The sequence below is a fragment of the Carcharodon carcharias genome, chromosome 7, assembly GCF_017639515.1.
Source record: "Carcharodon carcharias isolate sCarCar2 chromosome 7, sCarCar2.pri, whole genome shotgun sequence".
Lineage (NCBI taxonomy): Eukaryota > Metazoa > Chordata > Chondrichthyes > Lamniformes > Lamnidae > Carcharodon > Carcharodon carcharias.
Window position 1 is genome coordinate 784,937 of NC_054473.1, and position 19,985 is coordinate 804,921.

At 49.5% G+C, this 19,985-nt stretch overlaps 1 protein-coding gene across 2 annotated transcripts in view; it reads left to right on the forward strand.

Moving 5' to 3' along the window:
- Positions 1–678: 678 nt before the first annotated feature.
- Positions 679–19,985, forward strand: part of LOC121280571 (hyaluronidase-2-like) — an 85,283-nt gene continuing 65,976 nt past the window's right edge. Inside the window, exon 1 of one of the 2 annotated variants that reach the window (XM_041192714.1) lies at positions 679–770. The gene's annotated coding sequence lies outside the window, so the exon portion shown is untranslated. The remainder of the gene's footprint in view (positions 771–19,985) is intronic. The other variant, XM_041192713.1, reaches the window with a different exon arrangement.

Genomic DNA, 19,985 nt, shown 5'->3' on the forward strand with positions numbered 1-19,985 from the left:
ATAATCATCCAATGTGTAGGGGTACAGGGAAAAGGTGGGAGAATGGCACTAAGTCATAATGCTCATTTGGAGAGCTGGTGCTGACAGGATGGGCTGAATGGCCTCCTTCTGTACTGTAACAATTCTGTGATTCTGTGATTTATGGATTCAATTCCCAGATGAAGAAGGAACCCTGGAATCATTGAAGAATAATTGGATGCTACATTGGGAATCTCTGTGGAAGGATAAATTAAAATGGGTCAAATGGCTTTCCACATCTGGAATTGTCCCTGTGAATGATGTTGGTGTCAGTCTAGTGATTTATGCTGTTTGAGAAAGAAGAGATGAAAGCCAGGATACCAGGAGAGTTGATGGAACATTAGGCAGGTCCAGGGGGTTTGGTGTTGGTGATCTCAGGGCTGGTGGGGCTGAAGTAGAGGGTGTGAGGAGGTTGGGGCTGGAAGCCAGGGCAGTGTGAGGGTGAGCTGGAGTCACTTTCCAACATCACATTTGTCACTCTCTCTTTCAGAGACCAGATACAGCAGAGTTTTCTTTCAGAATTCTGCTCAGTTGTTTATAAGCTTTTTGAAATGCTAAAGTTTTGGGGGAGTTGATGGTAATCAGTAAGTAAAGGATAATCAGCATTCTGTCTGTCCTGAGCAGGAAGCTGAACTGACGCACAAGGAAATGAGTGGTGCTTGCAGCTGAGTCTCTGTGAATCTGGGATGAAATTCAAAGCTCTGTGAACGACCACAGAGAAACGCACACACTGGACTGAGGAGAGCTGTCAGGTAGGAACCCTCTCTATTCCATTCAATCTTCCCCACCTTTGTTGTTGCGATTTTGGGATTTCACTCGATGGATCATTACATCAGTCATGTATAATATTTTAAAAGTCCACTGGCATTAGTGTTAATTCATGGCTGAGATCACTAAATTAAAGGAAACAGGACATGGAGGACAGGTGAGCAAGTAGAGTTTTCTTTAATTCATTTATAGGATGTGGGCTTCGCTGGCTGGGCCAGCATTTATTGCCCACCCCTAGTTGCCCTTGAGAAGGTGGTGGTGAGCTGCCTTCTTGAACCGCTGCAGTCCATGTGGTGTAGGTACACCCACCCTGCTGTTAGGGAGGGAGTTCCAGGATTTTGACCCAGCGACAGTGAAGGAACGGCGATATATTTCCAAGTCAGGATGGTGAGTGACTTGGAGGGGAACTTCCAGGTGGTGGTGTTCCCATGTGTCTGCTGCCCTTGTCCTTCTAGGTGGTAGTGATTGTGGGTTTGGAAGGTGCTGTGTAAGGAGCCTTGGTGAATTCCTGCAGTGCATCTTGTAGATGGTACACACTGCTGCTTCTGTGCGTCAGTGGTGGAGGGAGTTAATGTTTGTGGATGTGGTGCCAATCAAGCGGGGCTGCTTTGTCCTGGACAGTGTCCAGCTTCTTGAGTGTTGTGGGAGCTGCACTCATCCAGGCAAGTGGGGAGTATTCCATCACACTCCTGACTTGTGCCTTGTAGTTGGAGGACAGGCTTTGGAGAGTCAGGAGGTGAGTTATTCATCGCACGATTCCTAGCCTCTGACCTGCTCTTGTAGCCACAGTATTTATATGGCGAGTCCAGTTCAGTTTCTGGTCAATGTTGATAGTGGGGGATTCAGTGATGGTAATGCCATTGAACATAAAGGGGCGATGGTTAGATTCTCTCTTGTTGGAGATGGTCATTGCCTGACACTTGTGTGGCACAAATGTTACTTGCCTCATGTCAGCCCAAGCCTGGATATTGTCCAGGTCTTGCTGCATTTGGACATGAACTGTTTCAGTACCTGAGGAGTCGCGAATGATGCTGAACATTGTGCAATCATCAGTGAACATCCCCACTTCTGATGAAAGTAAAATACTGCAGATGCTGGAAATTGGAAATAAAAATAGAAACTGCTGGAAAATCTAGCAGGTCTGGCAACATCAGTGGCGAGAGAAACAGGGTTAATATTTCGAGCCCAATGTCACTTCTTTGGAACTGAAGAGGGACAGGAACGTGGTGGGGGGTGGGGGGGGGGGGGGGCAGGTAGAGCAAAAGAGAGGACCAGGACAAGTTAATGGGTGGGGAGATTAAATGATAATGATGTCACAGAACAAAAGAGAAAGTTAGTATTCAAGCAACAATTGGTCCAGAGTAGGAAATGGGAATGGGCACATTATATCCTTACCCTGTGCACTGGGGACACTGTAAACTTTACCCTGTGCACTGGGGACACTGTGAACTTTACCCTGTGCACTGGGGACACTGTGAACGTTACCCTGTGCACTGGGGACACTGAGTTTACTCTGTGCTCGGGAGAGACTGTGAACTTTACCTTGTGCTCTGGGGACACTGTAAACTTTACCCTGTGCTCTGGGGACACTGTGAACTTTACCCTGTGCACTGGGGACACTGTGAACGTTACCCTGTGCACTGGGGACACTGAGTTTACTCTGTGCTCGGGAGAGACTGTGAACTTTACCTTGTGCTCTGGGGCACTGTGAACTTTACCTTGTGCTCTGGGGCACTGTGAGCTTTACCCTGTGCTCTGGGGACACTGAGAAGTTTACCCTGTGCACTGGGGACACTGTGAACTTTACCCTGTGCTCTGGGGACACTGTGAAATTTACCCTGTGCACTGGGGACACTGTGAAATTTACCCTGTGCAATGGGGACACTGTGAGTTTACTCTGTGCTTGGGGGAGACTGTGAACTTTACCTTGTGCTCTGGGGCACTGTGAACGTTACCCTGTGCTCTGGGGACACTGAGAAGTTTACCCTGTGCACTGGGGACACTGTGAACTTTACCCTGTGCTCTTGGGACACTGTGAACTTTACCCTGTGCTCTGGGGACATTGTGAAGTTTACTCTGTGCTCTGGGGACTCTGTGAACTTTACCCTGTGCTCCGGGGACACTGTGAAGTTTACTCTGTGCTCTGGGAACACTGTGAACTTTACCCTGTGCTTTGGGGACATTGTGAACTTTACCCTGTGCTCTGGGGGCACTGTGAACTTTACCCTGTGCTCTGGGGACACTGTGAACTTTACCCTGTGATGTCTGTCCTCTCTGCATAGCATCGTGATAGTTCACAGACTGTTGAACTTTGAATATCAAGCACAATCCTTTGTTCAGCTCATGGTCGACACGCTGACTGTCTGCAGGTTCACAGGCTGGTATCCTGAAGCAGCAGCTCTTCTTCTCCCTAACCCATTGGATATGGAGGTGACTCTGCTTCAAGCTGGTGTGCTGTTTGAGAGCAGAACTAAACATGCAGCCAAACTGGTGAGAGAATTCACCAGCTGAATGGATGAAGTCCCTGATGTATGGGGAAGCACCTGTGTTTATATAAAAAGCAAAGTGATGTTTTAATCCTTCTTACAGCTTCCTCCCACCTCCTTCTATACTTTCCGAATACTCAGTAAGTATTCGTGAACTTTAGCACTTTTGTGTTATCAATAGTAACTAGCAGTGTCTGTCAAACTAAATCATTGAGTTCCCATTCCCTATGAATGTGATCTGTGGTCTCCCTGTGGTATGCCCACAAATCCCATTCCTTAATGATTAGCTCCATCCCTCTCCCTGGAAACTGTCTGAGGCTGAACCAGACGTGCTCACAACCTTGGTGTCATATTTGACCCTGAGATGAGCTTCACCAATCACATATCCACAGCATCTCTAAGTTGGAATGTATCTATTCTGTGTATTCTAAAATATCCCTTTTTATTGTCTGCCACTGTATCTCCATTGAACTATCCCTTAACCTAATTTGCCATTTCACTTTAGCTAGCTCTGCAATCATGCCCTCAAAATTGCCCTTATTTAAGCTTAAAATGCTTGTCTTAGACCAACTCTTCTCTGCCTCAAACTGAATGCAGAATTCAATCGTATTATGATCACTGCTACCTAGGGGCGCTTTCACTATGAGATCATTAATTAATCCTATCTTGTTGCATAATACCAGGTCTAATATAGCCTGCTCTCTGGTTGACTCCAGAATGTGATGATCTAAGAAAGTATCCCGAAAATACTCTATGAATTGCTCATTTAAACTATCTACGTGCACTTGATTTTCCAAGTCTAAATGCAGTTTAAAATCCCGTACCTTTCTGGCAAGCTCTCATCATTTCTTGAATTATACCCTATCCTGCTGTATGGTTACTGTATTAATTGTAGCTTTAAGGAATATATTGACTGTAGCTTTAAGAATTATTGTGTTGTATAGTGTCACGTGACCATGTGAACAAATCAGCTTTAAGTGTGGGGAACCTTCGAGTGGGAGTTCTTCTATTGGTGGAGCTTGATGGAAGCATGTAACTGCTGCTGCAGCCTGTAAATAAAATTTGATGTTTCTAATGAGAAACCTGTCTGGAAAATCAAGTCCATAACAAACTGACAATGGGATAAATTGGTTCTGGTGTTGTCCCTCACCTAGCAACTGTGAGTATCTTGTTTAACCAGAAGAAAAGGAAGATATACTCACCAGGTATGCCACATTTTGGCAGGATTAACCCCTTCAAACTAACTATAGCAGATTGGTGTCAATGTTAGAACACCTCGGATTCTATTTCCAGGCAATAAAACTAACAGGGGAGGAAAAGAGGTGAGCAATTCTCCTAAGCGTTTGTGGGAGTAAAACCAATAATTTAATCTGAAGTTTAACTGTCGCAAACGCCCCCGATTCGAAGACCGTAGGTGAATTGGTGAACCTCATTAATAGACACTTTCAACCCAACCCCTCAGTCACTGTGCAGAGGTTCAGGTTTAATTTGAGGGTTAGAGCCCGGGGGGAGAACATTACTACATAGGTGGCAAAATTGAAACAACTGACTGAACACTGTGATTTTGAGGGTCATATAGCTGGCTCAATTCTCAGAGTGGGCAGCACCTATAGTCTATCTCTTAAAACCAGGTCAGACCATCCAAATCTGTGGGGACTATAAGCTAACAGTAAAAAAAGCTGCCAAATTGGACAGGTACCCTATCCCCAAGATTGAGGATCTCTATGCTAAATTAGCAGGAGGAGCAACTTATACTAAACTAGGTAGTGTAAAGAACATATCCTTTTACTTTTCTGTATTTCTGTTGGACTGTGGATTTAAAACTACAATGCTTGCTATTTGAAAGACATGTCTACTGGAACAGGATGAGAGGTTATATTTACAATGTTGTTGTCCTGGAACAGAGTGTGCCATGAAAGACAGGATGGTGCTGGAAAGGTGTCCTGGATCAAGGGAACTACCTAACAACAGCATTTTAATTGGCTCCTCACCAGGTTACCAGGGTTTGTGTGACAGCAGTGCAGAAAGCTCCTGGCCTACAGAGACAAAACTTCTAGAGTCTCTTTTCCTCAGATCTCTATATCCTGCTCTCTCTCTGAGGAAACCCTTGTAAAAAGGAAAAGGGGAAAACCACTGTTAGAGACATTGAAAGGCAAGTTCTCAACCAGTGAACTAAATACTGAAAGTGCTCATGTCATCAACAAAGAATTTAAAGGAATTTGGATCAAAATCAACACGGAATCCTGTAGTCTGGATTGGTGCTATTATCCCATTAAAATCTATGTTTTGTGTGTCTTGTGTGTGTGTCAGTGTGTGTGTAAGTGTGGGTGTGAGTGTGTGTGTGTGTGGGTGTGTGTGTGTGTGTGTGTATAGGGATTTAAGAAAGGGTAGAGTTTAGGTTATAGAGTTAGGAATTAGCCGTTCATATTTCTTTCTTTTGCCACTGTTTGTTCAATAAACAGTTATTTACTTATTAAGTTTACAAACCTGGTGCTCATATTCTATTAACCTAAATTAAACAGTTGGGTAGAATTGGGGCAATCTGGTGGTTTGGTCAAATTTTCACATTTGTCACGGCTCAGGGAGCAGCGGGGCTGATATTACAGCGCGCTGTCCCCAGTGAGTCGATATTACAGCGCGCTGTCCCCAGTGAGTCGATATTACAGCACGCTGTCCCCAGTGAGTCGATATTACAGCGCGCTGTCCCCAGTGAGTCGATATTACAGCGCGCTGTCCCCAGTGAGTCGATATTACAGCACGCTGTCCCCAGTGAGTCGATATTACAGCGCGCTGTCCCCAGTGAGTCGATATTACAGCGCGCTGTCCCCAGTGAGTCGATATTACAGCACGCTGTCCCCAGTGAGTCGATATTACTACGCGCTGTCCCCAGTGAGTCGATATTACAGCGCACTGTCCCCAGTGAGTCGATATTACAGCGCGCTGTCCCCAGTGAGTTGATATTACAGCACGCTGTCCCCAGTGAGTCGATATTACAGCGCGCTGTCCCCAGTGAGTCGATATTACAGCACGCTGTCCCCAGTGAGTCGATATTACAGCACGCTGTCCCCAGTGAGTCGATATTACAGCACGCTGTCCCCAGTGAGTCGATATTACTACGCGCTGTCCCCAGTGAGTCGATATTACGACGCGCTGTCCCCAGTGAGTCGATATTACAGCGCACTGTCCCCAGTGAGTCGATATTACAGCGCACTGCCCCCAGTGAGTCGATATTACAGCGCACTGTCCCCAGTGAGTCGATATTACAGCGCGCTGTCCCCATTGAGTCGATATTACAGCACGCTGTCCCCAGTGAGTCGATATTACAGCGCGCTGTCCCCAGTGAGTCGATATTACAGCGCGCTGTCCCCAGTGAGTCGATATTACAGCACGCTGTCCCCAGTGAGTCGATATTACAGCACGCTGTCCACAGTGAGTCGATATTACAGCACGCTGTCCCCAGTGAGTCGATATGACAGTGCGCTGTCCCCGGTGAGTCGACATTACTACGAGCTGTCCCCAGTGAGTCGATATTACTACGCGCTGTCTCCAGTGAGTCGATATTACAGCGTGCTGTCCCCAGTGAGTCAATATTACTACGTGCTGTCCCTAGTGAGTCGATATTACAGTGCGCTGTCCCCAGTGAGTCGATATTGCAGTGCACTGTCCCCAGTGAGTCGACATTACAACGCGCTGTCCCCAGTGAGTCGATATTGCAGTGCACTGTCCCCAGTGAGTCGATATTACAGTGCGCTGTCCCCAGTGAGTCGATATTGCAGTGTACTGTCCTCAGTGAGTCGATATTACAGTGCGCTGTCCCCAGTGAGTCGATATTACAGCGCACTGTCCCCAGTGAGTCGATATTACTACGCGCTGTCCCCAGTGAGTCAATATTACAGCGCGCTGTCCCCAGTGAGTCGATATTACAGTGCGCTGTCCCCAGTGAGTCGATATTACAGCACGCTGTCCCCAGTGAGTCGATATTACAGCACGCTGTCCACAGTGAGTCGATATTACAGCACGCTGTCCCCAGTGAGTCGATATGACAGTGCGCTGTCCCCGGTGAGTCGACATTACTACGAGCTGTCCCCAGTGAGTCGATATTACTACGCGCTGTCTCCAGTGAGTCGATATTACAGCGTGTTGTCCCCAGTGAGTCAATATTACTACGTGCTGTCCCTAGTGAGTCGATATTGCAGTGCACTGTCCCCAGTGAGTCGACATTACAACGCGCTGTCCCCAGTGAGTCGATATTGCAGTGCACTGTCCCCAGTGAGTCGATATTACAGTGCGCTGTCCCCAGTGAGTCGATATTGCAGTGTACTGTCCTCAGTGAGTCGATATTACAGTGCGCTGTCCCCAGTGAGTCGATATTACAGCGCACTGTCCCCAGTGAGACGATATTACTACGCGCTGTCCCCAGTGAGTCAATATTACAGCGCGCTGTCCCCAGTGAGTCGATATTACAGTGCGCTGTCCCCAGTGAGTCGATATTACAGCGCGCTGTCCCCAGTGAGTTGTGACAATATGTGTAGCAGCAGCTGGAACTGGAGGATACCTCCAGAGACATTGTGACCATAAACACCCACAAAGGGTTCTGTCAATACACGTGTCTGCCCTTCGATTTCTCTTCGGCCTGTGTGATTTTCCAGAGGGTGATGGAGAGTTTGCTACAAGGACTACCTGAAGTTGTTGTTGACCCGGACGCTTCCTAATAACGGGGCTTGTGGAAGCTGAACACTTGGCTAACTTGGGGGGAGTCTTGAAATGATTTTTGGAAGCACAGGTGCGCTTAAAAAAAAAAGTGTATCTTTCAGGCAAGTGAAGTCATCTATCTGGGTCACCGGGTGGATGTCCAAAGGTTACACCCGGTAGAAGCAAAAGTTAAAACTATTAAGGAGGCACCTTCATCTAAAAATGTCTCAGAACTCAAGACTTTCTTATGTATGGATAATTATTATGGTGAATTCCTACCCAACTTACCAACAGCCCTAGCCCCTCTACATTCATTATTAAAGCAAAACCAGCGGTGGGTTTGGAAGTCACTCCAAGAAGAAGTCTTCACAAAAGTTAAACAATTTTTTCACTCTTCAAACTTGTTAGTACATTATGACCCGACAAAGGAACTGATACTAACCTGTGACGTATCCCCCTATGGTGTGGGGACAGCACTATCGCACAAGATGGTTCAGAAAGGCCAATAGGCAATGTGTCCAGGAACCTTTCCAGGGCCAAAAAAGGGGATTCACAAATCGAGAAAGAAGGATTATCAATTATTTTTGGAGTTAAAAAATTCCATCAATACATATATGGCTGACACTTTATAATAGTGTCTGACAACAAACCACTCTTGGGACTGTTCCGTAAAGAAATAGCTCTCCTTCCCATAGCTTCTGCACAAACTCAAAGACAGGCTCCAATTTTATCCACATATGAATACACTTTTCTGCACAGACCAGGGATGCATATGGTCAATGCTGATGTCCTAAGTCACCTCCCTTTGTAGGAGAGCAATGCACATGCCCCCAATTCCCCAGAGATCATATTAGCAATGAATTTCCCGGGTTCCTTGCCAGTCTGCGAAAGACAAGTAAGAAACTGGATGAATCTTAATCCAGTCCGGTCTAGAGCGAGAGACCAAGTGTTGAAAGGATGGACCCAGAAACCAGTCCCTGATGAATTGAAGCCATTCTTCATTCAAAGGAATGAATTGAGCAGTCAGGATTGGATCCTTTTATGGGGTGCAGGAACAGTTGTTCCTTCACCAGGAAAGGAACCACTCTTGGCAGAGTTGCAAGATGTACACCCGGGAATCTCAGGAATGAAGATGATTGCGAAAAGTTACATTTGGTGGCTGGGCATGGACAGTGATATCAAGAAGGTGGTTAGACACTGTATACGATGCCAACAACTACAGATGTTACCTGTTGTGGCCTCATACACTCATGGGAATGGCCATGAATCTAGAACTAGGGGTCACTGTTTAAAAACAAAGGGTTACCCATTTAAGACAGAGATGAGGCTAAATGTTTTCTCTCAAGGGTTGTCAGTCTTTGGAACTCTCTTCCTGAAAAGGTGGTGGAAACAGAGTCTTTGAATATTTTTAAGGCAGAGGTGGATAGATTCTTGGTAAGCAAGGGGGGTGAGAGGTTATCGGGGGTGGGTGGGATGCAGATTTCAGGTCACTATCAGATCAGCCATGATCTTATTAAATGGAGGACAGGCTTGAGGGACTGAATGTTCATATGTGCTGCTTTTAAACTTAGTGCCTAGCTCCTCATACTCTCTATGCAGAACCTCTTTCTTAGTTCTACCTATCTCGTTGGTATCTACATGGACCACATCAACCAGATCCTCCCCCTCCCACTGTAAGGTCATCTCCAGCCTGCAGATATCCTGAACCCTGGTACCGGGCAGGCAACGCAGCCTTCTGGATTCTCACTCTCGGCTGCAGAGATCAGTATCTATCCCCCTGACTATACTGTCCCCCACCACCACTATGTTCCTTTTTAACTGCCCCCAGTTGAATGGCTTCCTATACCATACTGCAGCCCTCGCTCTTGTTCATACAAGCTGCAAGAAGGTTTACCAGGCTAATATTTGCAATGGGTGCACTGTCTTATGAGGAAAGATTGGGCAGACTAGGCTTGTATCTGCTGGAGTTGAGGAGTGTAAGAGGTGGCTTGATTGAAACATATAAGAGCCTGAGGGCTCTTGACAGGCTGGATATGGAGAGAATTAGTTAGTCAGTTGCAAGGACTGAGGCCCCTCCGCTCCTACCTTCTCGATCCCCTTACCTGCCTGTCTCACAGTCATAAGCTCCTGTCCCTGACCACTGACCAAGTCAGATGACATTAACCTAAGGAGTGTGACTGCTTTCTGGAGCAAAGTTTCCAGGTAACTTTCCCTCTCCTTGATGAGTCACAATGTCTGCAGCTCAGCCTCCAACTCATTAACTCTTGAGCTGAAGCTCCTTGAGCTGCAGACACTTACTGCAGCTGTGGTTGCCATGGATTGCAGTGGCATCCAGGAGCTCCCACATGCTGCAGCCCTGACACATCACCCTGTCCTGCTGTAATTATTGTGTTAATTAATTACATTTATTTTTCTTAATTAATTTATAGTTCCCCACTTCACCGAACTCCCAGCTTGACACTCTGTGCAGACGAAGCAGCATGAAGGAGCCCCTGTTTTATACTTCCAGAAAAACAAATAAGTCAAGTTTGAAAACCAGTTTAAGTTAGTGACCTAATTAACTAGCTGCAGCTGCTCTCAGAGAGCTGGATATTCCTGTTTAAGGTTTGAACAAACTTAACCTCTCTTAACTTAAAGAGTAATTTTTAGTTGATTGCTAAATTGAAGGAAAAAAAATTGACATTAGAGAGAAATTAACAATTAAAACTCCCTCACTCACCAGACTCAGCAGCATTTAATACAGACCAGCAGAAAAATCTATGTTTTGTGTCCCCAGAGTACAGGAGACTGCATTGTGAGTGGTGAATACAGTAACTAAATTGAAAGAATCACAAGTAAATCGCTGCTTCACCTGGTAGGGGTGTTTGGGGCCTTGGATGGTGAGGAGGCATGAGGTAAAAGGACAGACGTTACACCACCTGTGATTGCATGGGAAGGTGCCATGGGAAGGGGGTGGGGAGGTGGGAGTAATGGAGGAGGACACCAGCGTGTTGCAGAGGGAACAGCACCTTTGGAATGTGGACAGGGGGCCCAGAGGAATTGGTGGTGGCCCCATCTTGGAGGTGGTAGGGAGGGGGGAAATGGCAGAGAATGATCTGTTGAACGAGGAAGCTGGTGGGATAGAAGGTAAGGACAAGGAGAAGCCAATCGTGGTTCTCAGACGGAGGGAGAAGAGGTGAGGGCAGAACTGTGGGATGTAAAAAGATTTCAAGCATGTTTTGCTTTTATTGCTGATTTCCAGCAACAGCAGCATTTTGCTTGTGTTGTTGCCTACCCGGGGTATGAGCAGTGCTTCAGTAGCAATCACACTTACCTCTGAGGCGGAAGGTCCCGGGCTACAATCGCACACCAGGGACTTGACGACAGAAATCTGGGCTGGCATTCCAGTAGAACTCAGGGGAAGTGCTGCACTGTCAAACGGTCAGTACTGAGGGAGTGCTGCACTGTTGGAGGGTCAATACTGAGGGAATGCTGCACTGTCAGAGGGTCAGTACTGAGGGAGTGCTGCACTGTTGGAGGGTCAATACTGAGGGAATGCTGCACTGTCAGCGGGTCAGTACTGAGGGAGTGCTGCACTGTTGGAGGGTCAATACTGAGGGAATGCTGCACTGTCAGAGGGTCAGTACTGAGGGAGTGCTGCACTGTTGGAGGGTCAATACTGAGGGAATGCTGCACTGTCAAACGGTCAGTACTGAGGGAGTGCTACACTGTCAGAGGGTCAGTACTGAGGGAGGGCTGCACTGTCAGGGGGTCAGTACTGAGGGAGTGCTGCACTGTCAGAGGGTCAGTAATGAGGGAGTGCTGCACTGTCAAACGGTCAGTACTGAGGGAGTGCTGCACTGTCAGAGGGTCAGTACTGAGGGAGTGCTGCACTGTCAAACGGTCAGTACTGAGGGAGTGCTGCACTGTCAGAGGGTCAGTACTGAGGGAGTGCTGCACTGTCAAACGGTCAGTACTGAGGGAGTGCTGCACTGTCAGAGGGTCAGTACTGAAGGAGTGCTGCACTGTCAGAGGGTCAGTACTGAGGGAGTGCTTCACTGTCAGAGGGTCAGTACTGAGGGAGTGCAGCACTGTCAGAGGGTCAGTACTGAGGGAGTGCTGCACTGTCAAACGGTCAGTACTGAGGGAGTGCTGCACTGTCAGAGGGTCAGTACTGAGGGAGTGCAGCACTGTCAAATGGTCAGTACTGAGGGAATGCTGCACTGTCAGAGGATCAGTACAGAGGGAGCGCTGCACTGTCAGAGGGTCAGTACTGAGGGAGTGCTGCACTGTCAGAGGGTCAGTACTGAGGGAGCGCTGCACTGTCAGAGGGTCAGTGCTGAGGGAGTCATGTACTGTTTGAGGGTCAGTACTGAGGGAGTGCTGCACAGTCGGAAGGTCAGAACTGAGGGAATGCTGCACTGTCAGAGGGTCAGTATTGAGGGAATGCAGCACTGTCAAATGGTCAGTACTGAGGGAATGCTGCACTGTCAGAGGATCAGTACTGAGGGAGTGCTGCACTGTCAGAGGGTCAGTACTGAGGGAGTGCTGCACTGTCAGAGGGTCAGTACTAAGGGAGTGCTGCACTGTCAGAGGGTCAGTACTGAGGGAGTGCTGCACTGTCAAACGGTCAGTACTGAGGGAGTGCTGCACTGTCAGAGGGTCAGTACTGAGGGAGTGCTGCACTGTCAGAGGGTCAGTACTGAGGGAATGCTGCACTGTCAGAGGGTCAGTACTGAGGGAGTGCTGCACTGTCAGAGGGTCAGTACTGAGGGAGTGCTGCACTGTCAGAGGGTCAGTACTGAGGGAGTGCTTCACTGTCAGAGGGTCAGTACTGAGGGAGTGCAGCACTGTCAGAGGGTCAGTACTGAGGGAGTGCTGCACTGTCAAATGGTCAGTACTGAGGGAGTGCTGCACTGTCAGAGGGTCAGTACTGAGGGAGTGCAGCACTGTCAAATGGTCAGTACTGAGGGAATGCTGCACTGTCAGAGGATCAGTATTCAGGGAGTGCTGCACTTTCAGAGGGTCAGTACTGAGGGAGTGCTGCACTGTCAGAGGGTCAGTACTGAGGGAGTGCTACACTGTCAGAGGGTCAGTACTGAAGGAGTGCTGCACTGTCAGAGAGTCAGTACTGAGGGAGTGCTGCACTGTCAGAGGGTCAGTACTGAGGGAGTGCAGCACTGTCAGAGGGTCAGTACTGAGGGAGTGCTGCACTGTCAGAGGGTCAGTGCTGAGGGAATGCTGCACTGTCAGAGGGTCAGTACTGAGGGAGTGCTGCACTGTCAGAGGGTCAGTACTGAGGTAGTGCTGCACTGTCAGAGGGTGAGTACTGAGGGAGTGCTGCACTGTCAGAGGGTCAGTATTCAGGGAGTGCTGCACTTTCAGAGGGTCAGTACTGAGGGAGTGCTGCACTGTCAGAGGGTCAGTACTGAGGGAGTGCTGCACTGTCAGAGGGTCAGTACTGAGGGAGTGCTACACTGTCAGAGGGTCAGTACTGAGGGAGTGCTGCACTGTCAGAGGGTCAGTACTGAGGGAGTGCTGCACTGTCAGAGGGTCAGTACTGAGGGAATGCTGCACTGTCAGAGGGTCAGTACTGAGGGAGTGCTGCACTGTCAGAGGGTCAGTACTGAGGGAGTGCTGCACTGTCAGAGGGTCAGTACTGAGGGAGTGCTTCACTGTCAGAGGGTCAGTACTGAGGGAGTGCAGCACTGTCAGAGGGTCAGTACTGAGGGAGTGCTGCACTGTCAAACGGTCAGTACTGAGGGAGTGCTGCACTGTCAGAGGGTCAGTACTGAGGGAGTGCAGCACTGTCAAATGGTCAGTACTGAGGGAATGCTGCACTGTCAGAGGATCAGTATTCAGGGAGTGCTGCACTTTCAGAGGGTCAGTACTGAGGGAGTGCTGCACTGTCAGAGGGTCAGTACTGAGGGAGTGCTACACTGTCAGAGGGTCAGTACTGAAGGAGTGCTGCACTGTCAGAGAGTCAGTACTGAGGGAGTGCTGCACTGTCAGAGGGTCAGTACTGAGGGAGTGCAGCACTGTCAGAGGGTCAGTACTGAGGGAGTGCTGCACTGTCAGAGGGTCAGTGCTGAGGGAATGCTGCACTGTCAGAGGGTCAGTACTGAGGGAGTGCTGCACTGTCAGAGGGTCAGTACTGAGGTAGTGCTGCACTGTCAGAGGGTGAGTACTGAGGGAGTGCTGCACTGTCAGAGGGTCAGTATTCAGGGAGTGCTGCACTTTCAGAGGGTCAGTACTGAGGGAGTGCTGCACTGTCAGAGGGTCAGTACTGAGGGAGTGCTACACTGTCAGAGGGTCAGTACTGAGGGAGTGCTGCACTGTCAGAGGGTCAGTACTGAGGGAGTGCTGCACTGTCAGAGGGTCAGTATTCAGGGAGTGCTGCACTTTCAGTGGGTCAGTACTGAGGGAGTGCTGCACTGTCAGAGGGTCAGTACTGAGGGAGTGCTGCACTGTCAGAGGGTCAGTACTGAGGGAGTGCTACACTGTCAGAGGGTCAGTACTGAAGGAGTGCTGCACTGTCAGAGAGTCAGTACTGAGGGAGTGCTGCACTGTCAGAGGGTCAGTACTGAGGGAGTGCAGCACTGTCAGGGGGTCAGTACTGAGGGAGTGCTGCACTGTCAGAGGGTCAGTGCTGAGGGAATGCTGCACTGTCAGAGGGTCAGTACTGAGGGAGTGCTGCACTGTCAGAGGGTTAGTACTGAGGTAGTGCTGCACTGTCAGAGGGTGAGTACTGAGGGAGTGCTGCACTGTCAGAGGGTCAGTACTAAGGGAGTGCTGCACTTTCAGAGGGTCAGTACTGAGGGAGTGCTGCACTGTCAGAGGGTCAGTACTGAGGGAGTGCTGCACTGTCAGAGGGTCAGTACTGAGGGAGTGCTGCACTGTCAGAGGGTCAGTACTGAGGGAATGCTGCACTGTCAGAGGGTCAGTACTGAGGGAGTGCTGCACTGTCAGAGGGTCAGTACTGAGGGAGTGCTGCACTGTCAGAGGGTCAGTACTGAGGGAGTGCTTCACTGTCAGAGGGTCAGTACTGAGGGAGTGCAGCACTGTCAGAGGGTCAGTACTGAGGGAGTGCTGCACTGTCAAACGGTCAGTACTGAGGGAGTGCTGCACTGTCAGAGGGTCAGTACTGAGGGAGTGCAGCACTGTCAAATGGTCAGTACGGAGGGAATGCTGCACTGTCAGAGGATCAGTACTGAGGGAGTGCTGCACTGTCAGAGGGTCAGTACTGAGGGAGTGCTGCACTGTCAGAGGGTCAGTACTGAGGGAGTGCTGCACTGTCAGAGGGTCAGTACTGAGGGAGCGCTGCACTGTCAGAGGGTCAGTGCTGAGGGAGTCATGTACTGTTTGAGGGTCAGTACCGAGGGAGTGCTGCACAGTCGGAGGGTCAGAACTGAGGGAATGCTGCACTGTCAGAGGGTCAGTATTGAGGGAATGCTGCACTGTCAGAGAGAAAGTCAGTACAGAGAGAGTGCTGCACTGTTGCAGGATCAGTACTGAGGGAGTGAACAAAGAGCAAGGAAAAGTACAGCACAGGAACAGGCCCTTCAGCCCTCCAAGCCTGCGCCAATCATATTGCCCGTCAACTAAAACATTTTGCACTTCTGGGATCCGTATCCCTCTATTCCCATCCTATTCATGTATTTGTCGAGCTACCTCTTAAAAACCACTATCGTACCTGCTTCCACCACCTCCTCTGGCAGCGAATTCCAGACACTCACTACCCTCTGCGTAAAAAACTTACCCTGCACATCTCCTCTAGAGTTTTCTCCTCTCAAATTAAATCTATGTCCCCTAGTAATTGACTCTTCCACCCTGGGAAAAAGCTTCTGACTGTCTACTCTGTCCATGCCACTCATCATTTTGTAAACTTCTATCAAGTCGCCCCTCAATCTCCGTCGCTCTAGTGAGAACAATCCGAGTTTCTCCAACCTCTCCTCATAGCTAATAACCTCCTCTGCACCCTCTCCAATGCCTCCATATCCTTCTGGTGATGTGGCGACCAGAATTGCACGCAATATTCCAGGTGTGGCCTAACCAAAGTTCTATACAGCTGCAGCATGACTTCCCAGCTTTTATATTCAATACCCCTGCCGATGAAGGCAAGCATGCCACATGCCTTCCTGACTACCTTATCCACCTGTGTTGCCACTTTCAGTGACCTGTGGACCTGTACACCCAGATCCCTCTGCCCATCGATGCACTTAAGGGTTCTGTCATTTATTGTGTAATTGCTGCCTGTACTGTGGTGCACTGTGAGAGGGCCAGTACTGAGGGAGTGCTGCACTGTCAGTGGGTCAGTACTGAGGGAGTGCTGCACTGTCATAGGGTCAGTACTGAGGGAGTGCTGCACTGTGAGAGGGCCAGTACTGAGGGAGTGCTGCACTGTCAGAGGGTCAGTACTGAGGGAGTGCTGCACTGTCAGAGGGTCAGTATTCAGGGAGTGCTGCACTTTCAGAGGGTCAGTACAGAGGGAGTGCTGCACTGTCAGAGGGTCAGTACTGAGGGAGTGCTACACTGTCAGAGGGTCAGTACTGAGGGAGTGCTGCACTGTCAGAGGGTCAGTACTGAGGGAGTGCAACACTGTCAGAGGGTCAGTACTGAGGGAGTGCTGCACTGTCAGAGGGTCAGTGCTGAGGGAGTCATGTACTGTTTGAGGGTCAGTACTGAGGGAGTGCTTCACAGTCGGAGGGTCAGAACTGAGGGAATGCTGCACTGTCAGAGGGTCAGTATTGAGGGAGTGCTGCACTGTCAGAGAGAAAGTCAGTACAGAGAGAGTGCTGCACTGTTGCAGGATCAGTACTGAGGGAGTGAACAAAGAACAAGGAAAAGTACAGCACAGGAACAGGCCCTTCAGCCCTCCAAGCCTGCGCTGATCATATTGCCCGTCAACTAAAACATTTTGCACTTCCGGGATCCATATCCCTCTATTCCCATCCTATTCGTGTATTTGTCGAGCTGCCTCTTAAAAACCACTATCGTACCTGCTTCCACCACCTCCTCTGGCAGCGAATTCCAGACACTCACTACCCTCTGCGTAAAAAACTTGCCCTGCACATCTCCTCTAGAGTTTTCTCCTCTCAACTTAAATCTATGTCCCCTAGTAATTGACTCTTCCACCCTGGGAAAAAGCTTCTGACTGTCTACTCTGTCCATGCCACTCATCATTTTGTAAACTTCTATCAAGTCGCCCCTCAATCTCCGTCGCTCTAGTGAGAACAATCCGAGTTTCTCCAACCTCTCCTCATAGTTAATAACCTCCTCTGCACCCTCTCCAATGCCTCCATATCCTTCTGGTAATGTGGCGACCAGAATTGCACGCAATATTCCAGGTGTGGCCTAACCAAAGTTCTATACAGCTGCAGCATGACTTCCCAGCTTTTATATTCAATACCCCTGCCGATGAAGGCAAGCATGCCACATGCCTTCCTGACTATCTTATCCACATGCATTGCCACTTTCAGTGACCTGTGGACCTGTACACCCAGATCCCTCTGCCCACCGATGCACTTAAGGGTTCTGTCATTTATTGTGTAATTGCTGCCTGTACTGTGGTGCACTGTGAGAGGGCCAGTACTGAGGGAGTGCTGCACTGTCAGAGGGTCAGTACTGAGGGAGTGCTGCACTGTCAGAGGGTCAGTACTGAGGGAGTGCTGCACTGTCAGAGGGTCAGTATTCAGGGAGTGCTGCACTTTCAGTGGGTCAGTACTGAGGGAGTGCTGCACTGTCAGAGGGTCAGTACTGAGGGAGTGCTGCACTGTCAGAGGGTCAGTACTGAGGGAGTGCTACACTGTCAGAGGGTCAGTACTGAAGGAGTGCTGCACTGTCAGAGAGTCAGTACTGAGGGAGTGCTGCACTGTCAGAGGGTCAGTACTGAGGGAGTGCAGCACTGTCAGAGGGTCAGTACTGAGGGAGTGCTGCACTGTCAGAGGGTCAGTGCTGAGGGAATGCTGCACTGTCAGAGGGTCAGTACTGAGGGAGTGCTGCACTGTCAGAGGGTCAGTACTGAGGTAGTGCTGCACTGTCAGAGGGTGAGTACTGAGGGAGTGCTGCACTGTCAGAGGGTCAGTATTCAGGGAGTGCTGCACTTTCAGAGGGTCAGTACTGAGGGAGTGCTGCACTGTCAGAGGGTCAGTACTGAGGGAGTGCTACACTGTCAGAGGGTCAGTACTGAAGGAGTGCTGCACTGTCAGAGAGTCAGTACTGAGGGAGTGCTGCACTGTCAGAGGGTCAGTACTGAGGGAGTGCAGCACTGTCAGAGGGTCAGTACTGAGGGAGTGCTGCACTGTCAGAGGGTCAGTGCTGAGGGAATGCTGCACTGTCAGAGGGTCAGTACTGAGGGAGTGCTGCACTGTCAGAGGGTCAGTACTGAGGTAGTGCTGCACTGTCAGAGGGTGAGTACTGAGGGAGTGCTGCACTGTCAGAGGGTCAGTATGCAGGGAGTGCTGCACTTTCAGAGGGTCAGTACTGAGGGAGTGCTGCACTGTCAGAGGGTCAGTACTGAGGGAGTGCTGCACTGTCAGAGGGTCAGTACTGAGGGAGTGCTACACTGTCAGAGGGTCAGTACTGAGGGAGTGCTGCACTGTCAGAGGGTCAGTACTGAGGGAGCGCTGCACTGTCAGAGGGTCAGTGCTGAGGGAGTCATGTACTGTTTGAGGGTCAGTACTGAGGGAGTGCTTCACAGTCGGAGGGTCAGTACTGAGGGAATGCTGCACTGTCAGAGGGTCAGTATTGAGGGAATGCTGCACTGTCAGAGAGAAAGTCAGTACAGAGAGAGTGCTGCACTGTTGCAGGATCAGTACTGAGGGAGTGAACAAAGAACAAGGAAAAGTACAGCACAGGAACAGGCCCTTCAGCCCTCCAAGCCTGCGCTGATCATATTGCCCGTCAACTAAAACATTTTGCACTTCCGGGGTCCGTATCCCTCTATTCCCATCCTATTCATGTATTTGTCGAGCTGCCTCTTAAAAACCACTATCGTACCTGCTTCCACCACCTCCTCTGGCAGCGAATTCCAGACACTCACTACCCTCTGCGTAAAAAACTTACCCTGCACATCTCCTCTAGAGTTTTCTCCTCTCAACTTAAATCTATGTCCCCTAGTAATTGACTCTTCCACCCTGGGAAAAAGCTTCTGACTATCTACTCTGTCCATGCCACTCATCATTTTGTAAACTTCTATCGAGTCGCTCCTCAATCTCCGTCGCTCTAGTGAGAACGATCCGAGTTTCTCCAACCTCTCCTCATAGCTAATAACCTCCTCTGCACCCTCTCCAATGCCTCCATATCCTTCTGGTAATGTGGCGACCAGAATTGCACGCAATATTCCAGGTGTGGCCTAACCAAAGTTCTATACAGCTGCAGCATGACTTCCCAGCTTTTATACTCAATACCCCTGCCAATGAAGGCAAGCATGCCATATACCTTCCTGACTACCTTATCCACCTGCGTTGACACTTTCAGTGACCTGTGGACCTGTACACCCAGATCCCTCTGCCCACCGATGCACTTAAGGGTTCTGTCATTTATTGTGTAATTGCTGCCTGTACTGTGGTGCACTGTGAGAGGGCCAGTACTGAGGGAGTGCTGCACTGTCAGTGGGTCAGTACTGAGGGAGTGCTGCACTGTCAGAGAGTCAGTACTGAGGGAGTGCTGCACTGTCACAGGATCTGTATTGAGGGAGTCCTGCACTGTCAGAGGGTCAGTACCGAGGGAGTGCTGCACTGTCAGAGGGTCAGTACTGAGGGAGTGCTGCACTGTCAGAGGGTCAGTATTCAGGGAGTGCTCCACTGTCAGAGGGTCAGTACTGAGGGAGTGCTGCACTGTCAGAGGGTCAGTACTGAGGGAGTGCTGCACTGTGAGAGGGCCAGTACTGAGGGAGTGCTGCACTGTCAGAGGGTCAGTACTGAGGGAGTGCTGCACTGTCAGAGGGTCAGTACTGAGGGAGTGCTGCACTGTCAGAGGGTCAGTACTGAGGGAATGCTGCACTGTCAGAGGGTCAGTACTGAGGGAGTGCTGCACTGTCAG